The sequence below is a fragment of the Triticum aestivum genome, chromosome 6A (assembly GCF_018294505.1).
Source record: "Triticum aestivum cultivar Chinese Spring chromosome 6A, IWGSC CS RefSeq v2.1, whole genome shotgun sequence".
Taxonomy (NCBI): Eukaryota; Viridiplantae; Streptophyta; class Magnoliopsida; order Poales; family Poaceae; genus Triticum; species Triticum aestivum.
The window spans coordinates 318,756,399-318,775,664 of record NC_057809.1 but is presented as its reverse complement, the minus strand read 5'-3'; positions in this window follow the sequence as shown (position 1 = coordinate 318,775,664).

Below are 19,266 nucleotides of genomic sequence, written 5' to 3'. Positions count from 1 at the left end.
AGACATGGAACACGTCATGAACATTTGCAAAGTTTGAAGGAAGCTCGAGTTGATAGGCGAGGTCGCCTCTCTTGCTGACAATCTTGAAAGGTCCCACGTATCTAGGGGCAAGCTTCCCTTTGATACCGAAGCGACGAGTACCTTTCATAGGAGAGATGTGGAGGTAAACATGATCTCCGATCTCGAAAGCCAAATCACGGTGCTTACTATCATAGTAGCTTTTCTGACAGGATTGGGCTGCTTTGAGGTTATCACGAATGACTTTGCACATTTCCTCTGCCTCTGTGATTAAGTCATTACCCAAAAGCTGATGTTCACCGGTTTCAGACCAGTTGAGATGGGTACGACACTTCCTGCCATATATAATTTCAAATGGGGCCTTGCCCAAACTTGCTTGAAAACTGTTGTTGTAGGAGAATTTAGCATAAGGAAGACAATACTCCCACTTCATGCCGAAGGAGATCACACACGCCCTGAGCATATCTTCAAGAATCTGGTTGACACGCTCGACTTGACTGCTAGTTTGAGGATGGAAAGCTGTGCTGAAGTGGATGTTGGTGCCCATGGCCTTCTGAAAAGAATCCCAAAACTTTGAGGTAAAGATGCTGCCACGGTCTGAAGAGATCACTTGTGGAATACCGTGCAGAGAGACAATACGAGAGGTATAGAGTTCCGCCAATTGAGCTGCAGTGATCGACTCTTTAATAGGCAGAAAGTGAGCCACTTTGGTGAGTTTGTCGATGACAACGAATATAGCATCATTGCCACGCTTGGACTTTGGAAACCCAGTCACGAAGTCCATTTCAATGTGGTCAAACTTCCATTCTAGAATGGCAAGAGGTTGGAGGAGACCTGCTAGCCTTTGGTGTTCTGCCTTCACTCTTCTGCAGACATCACATTCATTCACGAATTGAGCGATCTCGCGCTTCATTCGAGTCCACCGATAAGCCTGCTTAAGGTCCTGATACATCTTCGTGCTCCCAGGGTGGATGGAGAGGAGAGAATTGTGAGCCTCGTTAATGATCACTTTACAGAGGTCACCTTTGGGTACAACAATACGATCCTCGAAGAAGAGAGTGTCCTTGTCATCAAGGCGGTAGCACTTGTACTTGGACTGACTCTTGGAAATCCCAATCTTCACCTTTATCACCATAGCATCAAGAAGCTGGGCTTGGCGAATCTGGTCTTCCAAGGTAGGAGAGACTTGAAGGTTGGCGAGGAAACCTTGAGGAACAACTTGCAGAATAAGTTTGCGGAAAGCTTCACAAAGCTCGGGTTGATAAGGCTTAAGAATCAGACAGTTGCAGTAAGCTTTCCTTCTCAATGCATCAGCAATCACATTAGCCTTGCCTGGAGTGTACTCAATACTCGGATTATACTCTTGAATCATTTCGACCCATCGAGTTTTCCTGAGGTTGAGATTAGGCTGAGTGAAGATGTACTTGAGAGTCTTGTGATCAGTGAAAATGTCCATTTTTCTTCCCAAAAGAAGATGTCTCCAAGTCAAAAGAGCATGCACAACTGCCGCCAACTCGAGATCATGAGTGGGGTAGTTCTTCTCATTCGGCTTCAACTGGAGAGAGGTATAAGCAACAACTTTCTTCTCTTGCATCAATACTGCGCCAAGACCTTGGAGAGAGGCATCACAAAAGACCTCCTACGGCTTGGATTCATCAGGCGGAGTCAGAACTGGAGCAGTGATCAATTTCTCTTTCAAAGTGTTGAAAGCAATGTCACACTCCGGAGACCAAACGTACTTGACGTGCTTCTCGAGAAGATTTGAGAGAGGCTTCGCGATCTTAGAAAAGTTTTCAACGAATCTTCGACAGTAGCTTGCGAGACCGAGGAAGCTACGGAGTTGCTTCACGTTCTGAGGAGGTTCCCAATTCACAATTGCAGACACCTTCTCAGGATTCACGGCAATGCCCTTAGCAGAGATGATATGACCAAGATAAAGAACCTCATCAAGCCAAAATTCACACTTGGAGAACTTGGCGTAGAACTGATGTTCCCTTAGCTTATCAAGCACCAAACGCAAGTGCTTGGCATGATCTTCCTTGTTCTTGGAGAAAACCAGAATGTCGTCGAGATAGACCAAAACAAAGTCATTGGTGTAGGCGTTGAAGATGAAGTTCATCATGCGAGAGAACGTCGGAGGAGCGTTGACGAGGCCAAAAGACATGACAGTGTATTCATATGAACCAAAGCTTGTCCTGAAAGCCGTCTTGGGAATATCTTGCTCACGGATTCGAATCTGATGATAACCCATACGGAGATCAAGCTTGGAGAATACTGGGGCACCTTTGAGTTGTTCGAACAGCTCATTGATGTTGGGAAGTGGGTATTTGTTCTTGATGGTCTTCTTGTTCAATGGACGGTAATCAACACAAAGTCGGTCCGTTCCATCCTTCTTCTTCACAAAAAGAACACCACAACCCCATGGAGAAGAACTAGGCCGGATGAGACCCATTTTCTCTTGAATATCGAGTTGCTTCTTTAGCTCCTTCAACTCTTCAGGTCCGAGCTTGTAAGGATGTTTGCACACAGGTTCTGTGCCAGGCTCAAGATCAATAACGAATTCAACTTGCCGGTGCGGAGGCATTCCTGGAAGCTCTTATGGAAAGACGTCTTGATATTCGCAAACGACTAGAATTTGCGAGATGGCATCGAGTTCACCCCTCACATTGAGAGAAAACAGACGGATAGTATCATCACGAGCGGCAAAGACAATTACATCCTCAGACGAATGAGTCAATTGAATCTGCCTTGCTGCACAATCAAGCTGAGCCTTGTGCTTAGAAAGCCAATCCATTCCGAGAATAAGATCAATATCCGAGTTACCAAGAACCACCGGAGAAGAGAGAAACTTGTAGTCACCCAAAGTGATAGAGATGTCGGGAGCAACCAAACTAGAAGTCAAAAGCTTGCCAGGAGAAACAACTTGCATGACTTTGGGCATGATCTCAGTCTCAACATTGTGCTTCGATGCAAAAGGGCATGACAAAAAGGAATGCGATGCACCAGTGTCAAAAAGAACTTTTGCAGGAACATCGTTAATAGGAAGGTTACCCATGATGACATCTGACGAGTCCTCTGCCTGAGCTGCATTCATCAAATTGACCTTGGTGTGCTTGGGGTTATGCTTGACCATAGCTGTACTTGCCAATCTGACAGGAGGAGGAGGAGGAAGACGCCTCTGGTTGAAACACTTTTTGGCATAGTGACCCTTCTGTTGGCACTTGTTGCACATGACCTCTGAAAGCGGACGGTGATACAGAGCACTCGATCTTGGAGCTTGAGACGAAGTCTTGTTTTGAAAGCCAGGGTTGGGTGGGTGGGAATAACCACTGCCACCTTTGCTCTTCTGCTGATACGGCTGACAGAACGGAGGAGGAGGAAGCCAAAACTTCTGCTGCTTGGCCACTTGAGTAGAGGAAGAAGGAGTAACATCTCTGACTCGCTTCTTGGAAGCATCACACTTCAACTGAGCAGCCTCTTGCTTTAATGCCATGTTGTAGAACTCATCGTATCTCAAGGGCTCAAAGAGAACAAGAGCTAGCTGAATTTCTTCTCTGAGACCACCCCTGAACTGATATATCATGCTCTTCTCATCAGGCACGTCCTGCTTGGCAAAGCGGGCGAGCTTCTGAAACAACTTGTTGTAGTCATAGACAGACAAAGAGCCTTGCTTCAGATTGCGGAATTCCTCACGCTTGCTTTCAACCACACTCTGGGAATATGATGAGCTCGGAAATCTCGAGGGAAATCATCCCAAGTGATAACACGTCCACCTCTAGAGTCCTTGTACTGCTGGAACCATTCTGCAGCTTGATCTTTGAGTTGGAAGGAAGCGAACTTAACAAAGTCCTCAGGCCTGACGTTACTGCACTTGAAATGCTTGCACAGATCCACAAGCCAATCGTCAGCATTGGTTGCCTCAACACAATTGTTGAAAGTCTTTGGCCCGTTAGCAAGGAACTGGTTGAGTGTAGCAAAGTGATTCTGATTGCTGCCTTAATTCCCTTGGTTGCCTTGATTTGCATGATCAACTGTGTTTGCATTGGTTGCGGCCATCACAGCTTTCCATGCATCTAGAGGAGGTGGAGGTGGTGGCAGATCAGGATTCGGAGTCGTGCGCATTGGAGGAGCCATCCTGAAGAGGTTGACCACCATTAGCACATTGACGGACAAATATTGAAGCTGAATCCAACGGAATGAAAATTGCAACATATAGTCTTCACATCCGAACAAATTGAACGAATGCATTCCTCTTGAAATGGTCACATATCCATAAATTGAAAAGCCACTTAGAATTAAGGTAGAGAAATAAATCAACAAGGTACGGATCAAGAACGAATAATCGGTAAGAAATCCCAATCTCAAACCAATATCCGTGGAAGAAGAACTAGAGCTACTAGAATTCCCACCTATGAAACTCCCGAACCTTTCCGGTTATGCAATCAGGTGTTGGGGATACAGGGGAAGCATAATATCTCACCCAAATCTAGCAAATCCTACATCCAGCTGTATCCATCCTTCAACACATAACCAAGAAACCTTCGGAAACCATCTACCTCAACCTTCGAAAAGCATCCGTTATACAAGTTATGGCGATACTCCCGAACTCCCGCCCCAGTACTGGGTGGCGTCGAGGTTATCTCACCAATGAACTGCATAAAAGAGATTTTCGATGTTGGCGTACTAAACTCAGGTATTCCAGAACTGCAACGATAAAATTATGATGACAACACCTCAGAGCTCAACTCCCCGGGACACTTCCACTAAACCCCTGACAGGAGGCACCAAGACAATGTTCTCATCATAAAACCATCGGAACGATTCCAAGATACCTGCGTGATCCTAAAACAAATTTAGTGAAATTTGAGAAGAGAAGAGTCAAAACTCTACGTCAGGAGGCCTTACCAAAGCGATGAGGAGACTGGGAAGTAAAACGAATTCCTAAACTCTCTGATATATAATTCCTAATTGACTCAAAACATTTTTCTAGACACAACTCGGCCGCTAATAATGATCAAGCAATGGGGCTCCTAAGGTCGGGGAAGGCTCTGATACCAACTTATAACACCCTCGATGCGACTATATCTCCCACGTGTCGAGGCACGACTTAGAGGCATAATCGCATTGAAGGCATATGTCGCAAGTTAGGCAATCTTCACAACATCCCATGTAATATGAATAATAAAGGGGAGATAACATAGTTGGCTTACACTCGCCACGTCAATCAAGTACATAAATAACATTACATCATCCAAACACTCATGGCCCGACTACGGCGCCAAAATAAAAGATAACCCAACATGCGACACGGTCCCAATCACCCCCAACTGGGCACCACTACTGATCATCGGGAAAGGAAACATAGTAACGTTGAGAGTCTTTGTCAAACTCCCACTTGAGCTCATACGCATCTGCTGGAGCGGAATCATCAGGCCCTGCATCTGGTGTAATAGTAATCTGTGAGCCACAGGGACTCAGCAATCTCGCACCCTCGCGATCAAGACTATTTAAGCTTAAAGGTATGACAGGGTAAAAATATGTTGAGCTGCAGCAAGCGACTAGCAAATATGGTGGCTAACTTATTCGCAAAAGAGAGCGACAGGAGGAGGCAAAGCGCGAGCGAGAAACTAGAGAACAACCTGCGCAAACATTACTCCAACACCGTGTCCACTTCCCGGACTCCGCCGAGAAGAGGCCATCACGGTAACACACTCAGTTGATTCATTTTAATTAAATTAAGGTTCAAGTTATCTACAACCAGACATTAACAAATTCCCATCTACCCATAACCACCGGCACGGCCTTCGAAAGTTCAAATCCCTGCAGGGGAGTCCCAACTTAGCCCATGACAAGCTCTCACGGTCAACGAAGGAATAGACCTCCTCCCAAGACGTTCCGATCAGACTCTGTATCTCGGTAATTCAAGACACTTCGACAGGTTAAAACAAGACCAGCAACACCGCCCGAATGTGCTGACAAATCCCGATAGGAGCTGCACATATCTCGTTCTCAGGGCACACTCAGATGAGACATCCTACGAGTAAAACCAACCCTCAAGTTGCCCCGAGGTGGCCCTGCAGTCTACTCGGTCGGACCAACACTCAGAGGAGCACTGGCCCGGGGGGGGTTAAAATAAGATGACCCTTGGGCTCCGGTAACCCAAGGGAAAAAGAGGCTAGGTGGCGAATGGTAAAACCAAGGTTGGGCATTGCTGGAAAAGCTTTAATCAAGGCGAACTATCAAGGGGTTCCCATTATAACCCAACCGCGTAAGGAACGCAAAATCTGGGAACATAACACTGATATGACGGAAACTAGGGCGGCAAGAGTGGAACAAAACACTAGGCGAGAGGCCGAGCCTTCCACCCTTTACCAAGTATATAGATGCATTAAGATAAGAAGATAATATAATGATATCCCAACAAGTAAATAAATGTTCCAACAAGGAACGGCCTTCCAATCTTCACCTGCAACTAGCAACGCTATAAGAGGGGTTGAGCAAAGCGGTAACATAGCCAATCAACGGTTTGCTAGGACAATGGTGGGTTGGAGGTTTGACATGGTAATTTGGGAGGCTTGCAAGCAAGTGGTAGGCATCGTAGCATTGGCATAGCAAAAGAGCGAGCAAACTAGCATAGCAAAGATAGTAGTGATTTCGAGGGTATGCTCATCTTGCCTGCATAATTGTCAGAGTTGACTGGATCCTCGAAAGCAAACTCAACGGGCTCCTCGTGAGTGAACTTGTCTCCCGGCTCTACCCAAACAAGACAAACAAGCAACAAGGATACAATCAACCACGTGCAAACTCAAACAACGCAATGCAAAGATGATATGCTATGCGGGATGCGATGCGGGATGTAAAATGAAAGATATGACAGGACATGCATGAACCTGGCCTCAACTTGGAAATACAAGTGTGCCACTGGAAAGATGAGATGAAATCGCTTGAAAACAATATAAAGAACGTCGGAATCGGAGCTACGGTTTGGAAATGGCAAGCGATTCAAAAATGACACCGGTCTGCGATTTGCAGCAAGTAGCCATCTAAAGGCGATGAGATGAACATGCTACAACACCCAAACATGGCAACAAAATACATGGCAGGGATACATTCAAGATGCTTAACAAAAGTCTAGCACTGAGCTACGGCCAATTCATCCATTAATAGGTTCAAACAAGCATGGCAAAAATGCATATGACAAACAGATCTCAGACTTAGTGAAATTAACACTTGTCTGGAATTTCAGATCAGGTAGCACTCTTCGGAGCAACAAAACTACATGCTACAGGGTCTGAACATGGCAAAGTAAAGCATGGCTTGGAGCTACTCAAAGAGCTTAACAAAAGTCCCTTAGTGACCTTGAGCCAAAAGGGACCAGAAAATACAATTGCAAGCATGTGAACATAGCAAAAACATTATCAGTTTTCAGACTTTGTGAAAACTGGCACATGCTGAAACATAACTCAAGTAGGCATGTTTACGAGCTTGATGCACTCACTACGGTGCAAGTCATGGCAAGACAAGCATACATCCATCAAGAAGGCACAAAATTCAAGCTAGACATGGCAAGAACAATAGCATAGCACGCACGGATCAACTACAACATCACCGGCAAAATTGCAAACAAGTTGACAATCTGGCCAGATTCACAAAGTAGCAAAAGTAGAGCTTGATTGACTCAAGCTACGTTGCTCCAAAATTGCAAACAAACGCATGGATGGATAGAGCACTACAAGATTAACAAAACATCCTTACGGATCATCCTCAAAAGAGGCACAGATCACTAGGAAACAGCATGAACATATGTTAACATGAGAAACAGATCAAGGACTTGGTGGAATTGCTAAGTCCCTGAAAACAGAATTAACAAGTGCACCACTTTGAAAGCTTGCACAAGACACCACACACATCACAAAAATACATGGGTTGCACCTCTAGAAATATGACAAAACCCTTAACAAAACATATGTAGAGCATCAGGGCATAACATGCACACATTAATCATGGCAAAAATGACAAAAAGCTAAATGGAGTAGCAGATCTGACAATTAACTCAAGTAGCCCTCTTCTAACAGCATTTCGGGCATCAAGATCAGCTCAAATAAAAAAGATGCAATGGAATGAAATGATGTACTCTTTGAGATGAACATTTTGATATGCTATATGCATGAATCGGAGTTACGGATGCAAAGTTACAGAGCCACGAACATGGGCATATGGATCTGCAATTCTGGGATTTAGGAAAAAAACAACCTCTAGGGTTACTGTTCACGGATCTCAGATCTGCAAGCAAAACAAGGTCGGCCAGGTCCCTCGCCGGAGTTCTTCGCCGGAGAAGAGGGAGGGGCCGGGCCAGATCTTGGAGGCGACACCGGCGAGCTCCTGCGGCGGCGCGCGAGGCGGCGAGGAAGAGGCAACGGGGTCGGCGGTCCGGTGGGGCAGCGAGGTCGCCGGCAATGGTGCGGTGGTGGCTGTAGAGAGAAGCGGCGGCGCGGGCGAAGGAGAAGGTCGGCGGGCGCGTGGGGCGGCTCGGCCCGGGAGGCGGCGCGGGAGGGCCCTGCCTGGGCCTTGCGGGCTGGCGGCGGAGGAGGCCCGACAGAACAGGTGGCGACTTCCTATTGGATTGGGGTGGCGGCGTGGTGCGTCCGACCGGAATCGGACATGTCCGGCGGGCGCGAGGTGGATTTTAGGGTTTCGGGGGAGAAGGAGCTCTGATTTCGGGGGGGGGGGTGTTTAAATAGGCATAGAGGGAGCTAGGAGAGTCCAAATGAGGTGCGGTTTTCGGCCATGCGATCGTCATCGAACGCTCTAGATGATGGAGCAGAGTTAGGTGGGTTTCGGGACAAATTGGAGGGGTGTTGGGCTGCAACACACACGAGGCCTTTTCGGTCCCTCGGTTAACCGTTGGAGTATCAAACGAAGTCCAAAAGATACTAAACTTGACAGGCAGTCTACCGATAGTAAACCAAGGCCGCTTGGCAAGTCTCGGTCCAATCCGGAAATGTTTAATCCCCACACATGAAAGAAAGGTAGAAATGACCACCGGAGGAGAACGAAGCGCCGGAATGCAAAACAGACAACGGGGAAAATGCTCGAATGCATGAGGTGAACGCATATGCAAATGCAATGCACATGATGACATGATATGAGATGCATGACAACTACAACAACACACGGAGACAAAACCCGAACCCGAGGAAATAAATTAACGTAACGCCGGAAATGACAAGAGTTGGAGTACAAATTGGGAAAATTACATCCGGGGTGTTACAACTAGCCACCACCATAGAGAGGGAATCAGCTCATCCAGATCATCCCCAACCACACAAGTTCACCAAGCACAAGAAGACCTCTCCTCCGAAGGCCGTTCTTCCATTATGACTATTCATCCTTAGCCCAAGAGGCAATCCACCACACCACACAGGAGTAGGGTATTACACCACAATGGTGTCCCGAACCAGTATAAATCTTGTGTCTCTCGTTCTTTGGGTTCGTCGAGCTAGGCCGTGAGATCATGTCGAGTTCGAGCAAGAGAGGGGGACATCTTCATACCCACCCCAGTGTTCGAACCTCAAGGGTTTTGTCGGAACCCAAAATCCGACAGGGTCCTTTGGGACAATACTTAGGCATTATATGTAGCTTTGGGTGAGGAGGCCGGCGGAGGCGACCCGCTGTCCATCATGTTCGAATCCAGCGAATTCTCCAAAGATGAGGATTGCTGGGGGTGGACGCGAGCCGGACAGAAGCACGTAATGCAGTATGTTAAGATCACAAAGCGCTAAGCCAGATAGATATATAAGTACAAGTGCTTTTGGGGGTACTTACGATCTGGACAGGGGCTTCGGCCTGGGGCGCCATTCATCAGTGTTCGATTCAGAGTCATACGTGAGGGAGATTCTCCCATTCTTGGACGCCTCCGCCTCCAGATCCACAGAAGCCCCCCGTTTCTTCTTCCCCCCTTAAGGGGAGATTAACTATCTTCCTCCTCTCCTTCATCTTCATCAGGGGAGGAGTGGGTCTTGGTGTCTTCGGAAACTATGTCCAAAGCACCTTTACGACGGATGCCGCTTTTGGCCTCCTTGCCCTTCTTCTTGGCCCGCTTTTCCGGCGCCTGATATGGTGCCAAAACCAGCATCCTCGTTAATAGAGGGATGGCTGGGTCTTCGGGTAGTGGAGCCGAATAGTGAATCCGTTTCGCCTTCTTCGTCCAGCCCTCTAGGAAGAATGGAAAGCTTAGTAAGCCCCTTGGATTTGCAAACAATAAAGTTATCATAAAAACTTACGGGAGATGATGCATGAGTACACTCGAGGTCGAGATCCGCAATCGTTTCTGGCCACGTCTTTTGGGTCTTGAATAGCAGCTTCCACCTGTCTCCGTGCTCCGAGCCAATGAATCGCCGCAGGGTCCGGGGACCGGCCGGGTCGAACTCCCACATGGGTTGAGTCTGGTTTTGGCAGGGGAGAATCCGGCGAAAGAGCATTACCTGGATTATGCCGACGAGACTGGTTTTCTTGTCTACCATACTCTTGATGCGCTTCTGAAGCACCTTCCCCTCGTCGGATGACGCCCAGTCCAGGCCCTTGTTGAGCCAGGATGTCAGCCATAGTGGAGGCCCGAACTTGAATTCGGGAGCAGGGGCCCGTGTGGAGTCACGGGGTTTTGTGATGTAGAACCACCCTTGCTGCCACCCCTTCACGGTCTCCACAAAGGTGCCTTTCGGCCAAGTAACATTGGGAACCACTTTTGGCTTCCTCACCATGGCGCCTCCGCACTCCGCATGTTGACTGTCCACCACTTTTGGCTTCACATTGAAAACCTTGAGCCATAGGCCTAAGTGGGGAGGGGTGCCGAGGAATGCCTAACATACGATGATGAACACCGAAATGTTGAGGAAGGAATTCAGAGCTAGATCATGAAAATCTAGCCCGTAGTAGAACATAAGGCCGCAGATCAAAGGATGGAGGGGAAACCCTAAACCGCGGAGGAAATGAGGGAGGGGAAATCCTAATCCGGAGTAGGGACAATCAGTTTTTGGTCGGAAGCCGGTGGGCGATTTCATTGGCCAAGTACCTTGCTTCCTGGAGCTCCTTGATGTCCTCCTCCGGGACAAAAGACGCCATCCACTAGCCATGCGCTCCGGATCCGTACATGGCTTGAATGTTCTCTGGGGACGGAAGGGATCGAAGCTTGGGCTATGAAGCTTGAGGGTGGACGGGCTGAGGAAGAAGGGGACGCGGGGTGAAAAGGTGGATTCTTATCTCCTTATAAAGGCAGTGAATATAGAGCGTCCCCCCACAAGTCTTAAAACTCGCCTATTCCCAAGGGGTCGTGTGGATGGCACGGTTGGACTACCTAAACCCCTATTGATGAAGATCCCGTGATAAGCGGGCACGCTCTTTGTTTTGACAAGACGTGTCACCGGAGGCTGCGTCCCGAAACGTGAAACGGGAGATTGAAAAGTGATTCAAAACAATAAAGATGCCAGACATAAATTGTCAACAAAGACATATCATGTTTTTTGATTAAGTATTATGCCCTTGTGGCCGCGATATTCTGACTATTAAACAGATCCGGACATAGTTATTGTTGACTAACTACATTGGAGTATTCGGAGGAGGAACCCGCCTTGCAATGCCGAAGACAATCTGTGTGCCGGATACATTGTCATTGAAGCCTGGTTTCTGGGGCTAGTGAGGGAGTCCTTGATTAGGGGGTCCTCGGGCGTCTGGGCTATGCAACATGGGCCAGATAAATGGGCTGCGAAGATACAAGATAGAAGGCTTTCCACCGTGTCGGGATGGGACTCTCCTTGGCGTGGAAGGAAAGCTTGGTGTGCGGATATGAATATTCCTTTCTCTGTAAACCGACTCTGTACAACTCTATCCCCCTCCGGTGTCTATATAAACCAGAGGGTTTAGTCCATAGAGGCAATCATAATCATACAGGCTAGACATCTAGGGTTTAGCCATTACAACCTCGAGGTAGATCAACTCTTGTAACCCCTATACTCTTCAAAGTCAATCAAGCAGGACGTAGGGTATTACCTCCGTCAAAAGGGCCTGAGCCTGGGTAAACATCGCGTCCCCTGCCTCATGTTACCCTCGACGCTTAGACGCACAGTCCGGGAACCCCTACCCATGATCTACCAGTTTTGACACTGACAATGGCCAATCAAGTTGGCACGTAGTGCGAAGCCACGAAATATGAAGATTTGGCCGGGGAGGAAACTCTCCTCTGAAATAGCATCATTGTAGATAATCAAATGAGCCACCGAACCTTTTGTCAACAACATAGGGGAACTCTCAATGAAAGCACCAATGTCGGTGTCAAAACAGGCCGATCTCGAGTAGGGGGTCCTGAACTGTGCGTCTGAGTATCGAAGGTAATAGGAGGTAGGGGACACGATGTTTACCGAGGTTCGGGCCCTCTTGATGGAGGTAATACCCTACTTCCTACCTGATTGACTTTGATGAGTATATGGGTTACAAGAGTTGATCTACCTCGAGATCATAATGGCTAAATCCTAGATGTCTAGCCTGTATGAATTCTGATTGTCTCTACGGACGAAACCCTCCGGTTTATATAGACGTTGGAGGGACCAAGGGTTGTACAGAGTCGTTTTACAAAGAAAGGAATCTTCACATCCCAATGCCAAGCTTGCCATCCACATAAAGGAGAGTCCCATCCGGACATGCGGGAAGTACAATCTTGTATCTTCTTGACACATCAGTCCGGCCCATATCACATAGCCCGGACGCCCGGGAAACCCCTAGTCCAGGACTCACCCATCTTGGTGCTTTCGTTGAGAGTTGATCTGTGTTGTCAATAGAAGGATCGATGGCTCGCCTTGTCATCAGCAACGAGATCACCTCTGGAAGGGCCCTAGTTCCTCGGCAGATCCTCCAGATCGGTAGTTTCACCATGGGTGCCCTCCCGGCTATCGTGCCTAAACGGTCTCTCGGACCGTCAAAAACCATCTCAGCATGAACCCCGAAAGCGTCGATAAGATGGATCCGGCAGATATCTCGTCCTTGAATGAAATGCTAGATCACATCGCTACCCTACGGGTCTCAACAGATTATGATCTGATTGGGCTTAAACCCGATCAGAGGGAAATCACGTCCCCACCTGTCACCCACCTAGTGACCATCATGGAAGACCAAGTCGAGGATATCATTCCTCCTATGCTAAAAACAAACTGTGGTCGGATCTCCGGGCCCTACGAGCCGGACATCCATCCATGAGAAGAGACCATCTGTCCTCCGAACATAGAATGAGGCGTTGAGCCTAAGGACACTCCGGATCCTGGGCTAGTGACCTCAGAATTTTTTCAAAACCCGGATTCCACAGTGGGTCAGGGTTCGGATTTAAACCCGCCCACCCACAACAACCAATACTCCCCAAGCAGCTCCGGTCCCCTGGACATATGTGATCTAATGTATATACGGCAGCAACCTTAGGAAACGGTCCATCACTTTTGGGCTAGATTCTTACTCGTTAAAAACAAAATTAAGGATTGCTGCGACGATGTTGTGGTATCAGTTTTTCGCTGCAACTGTACGGATGAAGGGATCCTCAATGCGTTCAACCCACGCCGCATACTGCACTTAGCAAATTTGGCACACATAGTACAAAAGTACGGCACATTGGAAAGTGCCTGGAAAGCCCAGACAGCTCGGTGGGAACCACCGGCCTTTAAGCCACCCATCGGCTGGGCAAAAAGGATGCACCCTCATGGGGCACCTGATCATCGCTTCACGGACAGGAAAAGTAAGCCCTTAACGGGACATAAGACTGTCCTTGATGAATGGTTTTATACTCCTTGCCAGATACATATGACGCTGAATTTAGAACCAACACATAGCCTTCGGGCATGTTGGATACTTTGGTAGGTGGCTAAAAGCGGTGAGGCCATCCTCACCAACCCTACCTCAGCGAGGTACTCCTCTCAGGGTAACGATATCAATGTATTTACGGTCTATGAGACCTTTTCTTCAAATAATCGGCGTAAAAGGCGCTCCGCGACCTCACCGAAGTTAACCAAGTAGCCGCAATAAAGCCTTGGAACAACATGGCGATAACTTTCAACGCCATGAAAAACCACGGGCCCGATCAGTCCGAGCACCAGCCGCCTTGGTTCTAAATCCAATTGTGGATGGCTTTCGGCTTACCAAAGTGCTCATGGATGGGGGCAGCTGACTAAACCTCATCTATGAGGACACGCTCAACAAAATGCTAATAGACAAAAGCCGCATCGAGCAGAGCAACACAACCTTTCGAGGTATTATCCCTAGCCGAGAAGCACGGTGTTCGGGAAAAATAAAACTTGATGTGGTATTTGGCATGCCCGAGAACTACAGGTCTGAAGAGTTAATCTTCCAGGTGGGACCTTTCAACAGCGTATATCATGCCCTGTTGAGGCGAGATGCATTCACACGCTTTCAAGCTATACCTCATTACGGGTATATTAAGCTCAAAATGGCTAGGCCCAGCGGAGTTATCACTATCCCCGGTGATCCGGACGTAGCACTCTGTGCCGAAAACAAAACCACATCCCTGGCCCTCGAGGCATTACCTGAGGCCCGTGCGGCCGAGGATCTCACCGCCCTACGCTCCACAGTAGATAGAGACGACATAATCCTTGACAAAAGGTCAAAATCCACTTCTTTCAAGCCAGCAGACGAAATAGTCAAATTCCATGTTCACCCGACGGATCCTAATAAAACAACAGCCATTGGAGCACAGCTCGATCCAACGATCGGCGCTGCACTCAGAGCATTCTTGGGCGAGAATTGGGACATTTTTGCCTGGCTCCCTTCGGATATGCCAGGGATCCCACACAGACTGGCCAAACACAACCTCAACATAATAAAGGGGTTCAAGCCAGTCAAGCAAGCACTACGGTGATTTTCCGAATGCAAGCAGCAAGCTATGGGGGAGAAACTAGCCAAACTACTTGATGCCGGGTTTATTCGAGACATAAAACACCCGAATTGGCTAGCAAATCTGGTGATGGTACCAAAGAAGGACAAATCTTGGCGCCTTTGTGTCAATTTTAAAGAAATTAATATTGCCCTAAGGACCCCTTCCCACTGCCCCGCATTGACCAAATAATTGATGTAATTGCAGGACACGATTCGGTGTGTTTCCTTGATGCATACTCCCGATACCATCAGATTAAGATGAAGGAATCCGATCAGGCCACAAGGCATTTATCACTCCATATGGGCCTTTCTGCTTTAACACTATGCCTTTCGGACATAAGAATGCCGGAGCCACCTACCAACGCATGATTGAAACATGCATAGAAAAACAAATTGGCAAGACGGTGGAGGCATATGTAGATGATGTAGTCATGAAAACCAAACATGTCGAATCATTGGTGGATGACTCATGTCTCACGTTCTGAACATATGACATACGGCTCAATCCGAAAAATGCGTTTTCGGCGTTTCGACCAGAAAGTTGCTCGGGTTCATCGTTTTCAATAGGGGAATCGAAGCAAACCCAGCCAAAATCCGAGCCTTGTCACAGTTGGCGATACCAATAGACCTAAAACAGGCCCAAATACTAGCTTGATGCATGGCAGCTTTGAGCCGCTTTATCTCCAGATTGGGAGAAAAGGCGCTGATGCTATATCAACTGCTCCAATGTACTAACCACTTTGAGTGGACGGACGCGGCAACGACTGGGTTGGAAGAAATAAAAATTCTGCTAGCAAGCAACCCAATCCTTGACGCACCTACATCGGCGAACCTATGCTATTGTATATATATGCAACTCACCAGGTGGTGAGGACGGTACTTGTCATCGAACGAGAGGAAGAGGGACATAAATTACCACTCCAAAAACCCGTATACTACGTATCGGCGGTTCTCAAACCATGTAAATCCCAATACCCGCACTATCAAAAGATAGCATACGCGGTTTTCGTGGCATCTCGGAAGCTGCGACACTACTTTCAAGAGTGCTCGATCACGATGGCCTCCGAGGTACCACTCAACGATATTCTAAACAATCGAGACGCCACCGGCCGCATTGCAAAATGGGCCATCAAGCTCCTACCATTTGAAATAACGTACAAACCATGCCGAGCAATTAAATCTCATGTGTTTGCCAATTTCGTCACCGAATGGACAGAAGCCGAACTCCCTAAAGAGTACGACACATAATCCAGCTAGGTGATGTACTTCGACGGCTCCAAAATCTTAGCCGGATTAGGGCCAGTGTCATCTTAACATCCCCTACAAGGGACATAGTCCGTTACCACTAGTAGAAAAACCCCCATTCGTCCCGGTTGATAAGGGCCTTTTGTCCCGGTTTGTGAACCGGGACTAAAGGGTCGTTATTAATGCCCTAACCCTTTAGTCCCGGTTCTTACACGAACCGGGACAGATGGGCCTCCACGTGGCCAGTGCGCCGAGCCCAGGTAGGAGGGCCTTTGGTCCCGGTTGGTGGCACCAACCGGGACCAATAAGCATCCACGCGTCAGCATTTCAGGGGCTGGGGTTTTTGTTTTCTTTTGAAAGGGGGGTGGGGGTTTTGGGGGTTAATTTAGGTGTTTCATATATTGTGTTAGCTAGCTAATTAATAGAGAGAAGTGTCCTCTCTTATGTTCGTGCTTGGACGACGCTATATATACGTATAAATAGAGAGGACTAGACATGCTAGCTAGTAAGCAAATAAAGGGAACAGAAGATCGTCATGAACATATGCATACAAAGAGAAGTGATATCGACCACCTCTCCTTCTCCGAGAGATTGGTCGAATAACAAGTTCTCGTATATCTATCCGACACTACCGGCTACATATATACAATAATTATCTCTTACAATATAATCTCCTAATTATATATGAACACAGGGCCCACATAGTATTCTCCGTCTTCAGCGATCACGTGGTCAAGGAAGAATGCCGCCAATTCCTCTTGAATTGCTCGCATACGATCTGGTGCTAGGAGTTCATCCCGCATCCGAAACATCTAATTTGAACAAGGGGGTCAATACATATATATATATATATGAATAAATGAAACTCAACACAAATGATGGTAATAAAATAAAATTGTGAATATTATTGCTTACGCACTTCATATTGTTTGTCAGAGTACCCTCGTTCATAGGTCATGTGGCGGATGGACTCGCAAACGTAGTATCGACAGTAATTATTCCCGGCTTCCTGCCACAACCACTTTACAAGAAATAGAGGTCAATCAAATTGATAAGCAAGCATGCTATAAATGATATTGATGAAACTAGCGCTTGAATCACTAGGAGATGCGTGGAACATGATACCATAGTACTTACTTTCGGGTGTCTAAATTGCAGCTTCTTCGGCAGTCCCGAAGCTTTTTTGGTGAATTTTCTCCAAAACCTGCCAAACAAAAAAAAATTACTTGATATATCAGGAAATGAACAAAGTTGCTGATATGGTGGATAATGATCGATTTAACTTACTTCTTGAGCATTTGAGTCATGTCCACATAGTCCTGGGGATCTTTTCGTCTCGAGTCTAAGACGGTTACTAGTCCCTGCTCAAGCTTAATCTCTAGGAGAATATAGTGGACGCTGCGCACGCATGCATAACTCATCAATTACATTACTATAACCTGGACTAATAAGGGAAACCAAATATGCACAAGACAGTAACACTCACTTGAAGTTGTAAGGAAAGAGTATTATATCCTTGTTTTCATTTATTACCAATGATCGTAGCAAGTTGGCCTCGGTATCTTCGGAATGATATTTAACCTCAGTTGCATCTCTGAGATTTGTGTTAATGAACCCAATATCACCGATTTGTCTTTTGTTCAATTCGGCGATCTTCACTCTGCATAATATAGTGAGGATAATTATAAATACATGAAATGAAAGAGCTAACCTATATAGAGTGACTTAATGATAGAAGTAGTACTACTTATAGATAGTAGCAAGTCACCGTTGCTTTATCGAGGGCCTTTTGATTGAAAAACTGGAAGAACTCCTCAAATGGAACATTCAACAGTTCAATTCCAACAAGGTCATGCTCCTCTCTAACTCTCAGCGTCAAAGTATTCCTCCCCCAGACTCTCTGCAGGTTTTCATGTACCAATCATGGAATCTTCGCATCATCGTTGTTAGAGATCTTTCATCTTTGACAAGAGGCTTCCCGTACTCGTATTTGTGTTCCTCCACCTCCAAGAACTCATAATGTACATCGTCAGGCAGGTAATCTCCAAGATTGCTATAACTGGGCACCATCCTCAGATCATTAGTAGGCACCTTGAGCGGGGGGCACGATTGGTTTGCTTGTTCGCCGAGCTGGGGAATTTTTTCCCCAGCTCGTCGTTCTTTTAACCTTTGATAACTGACAGTACTTCCCGACCGCTCCGCTTCGACAAATGACTTTGCAATAATGCGGTCATAGTTGCCTTTCAGCGGAGACTTTGCTAGTTTTTTTAGGGCAGCCAGAGTGCGCTTTGCTTTCACCGGATCTACCTTCTCCTCCGGGGGTGGATGTTTCTTTGCTTTCACCCCTTCAAAGAACTTCCTCACTTCGGCTCGCGTGATCTTGGCGTTCTCCTCCGGGGTCCTCTCGTATGGTAACTTCTCTGGAGTCTTCAGAGAAGGACCTAATCTGAATTGCCTCCCGCCTCTGGCTGTACTGCTAGACACCGGCAGAGCAGACGGAGCATCTGCGACTGTCTTCTTTCCTTGCTTACGAGGCGGAGGAGAAGGACTAAGATGCGCCGGAGCAGCCGGAGCGGCGGCGGGTCTCTTCTGCCCTTGCTGACAAGGCGGAGAAGGAGGAGGCTGGTTGCTCGGGCGCGCCGGCGCAGGCGGAGAAGGAGGCGGAGTGCCTCCACGCGCCGGAGAAGGAGGCTGAGTGCACTGATCACTTGCCGGAGGAGGAGGTGGAGGAGGAGGCGCAGTGCCCAGACTCGCTGCAGGAGGAGGCGAAGGCGTCCAGTTCAGATGCTTGATGAGCTCCTTCCGCCATAGGCATGGAGTCAATAAACAAGAACCCAGCCGAGTCTCCCCTTCACCGGAAGGGTAGTCAAGCTGGAGGTCCTCAAATCCCTCTGTTATTTCGTCCACCGTCACCCTGGCATAGCCTTCTGGAATTGGACTACAATGAAAAGTTGCGCCGGGTTCAGTAGGTTGAACAGAGCCGATGGCCGCCTTGACTTTGAAGTTCTGCCATTGCGTCATAAGGTGGCAATGTTGAGACTCCATGATAGCATCCACGGGGTAGCTAGCCGGAGCCAT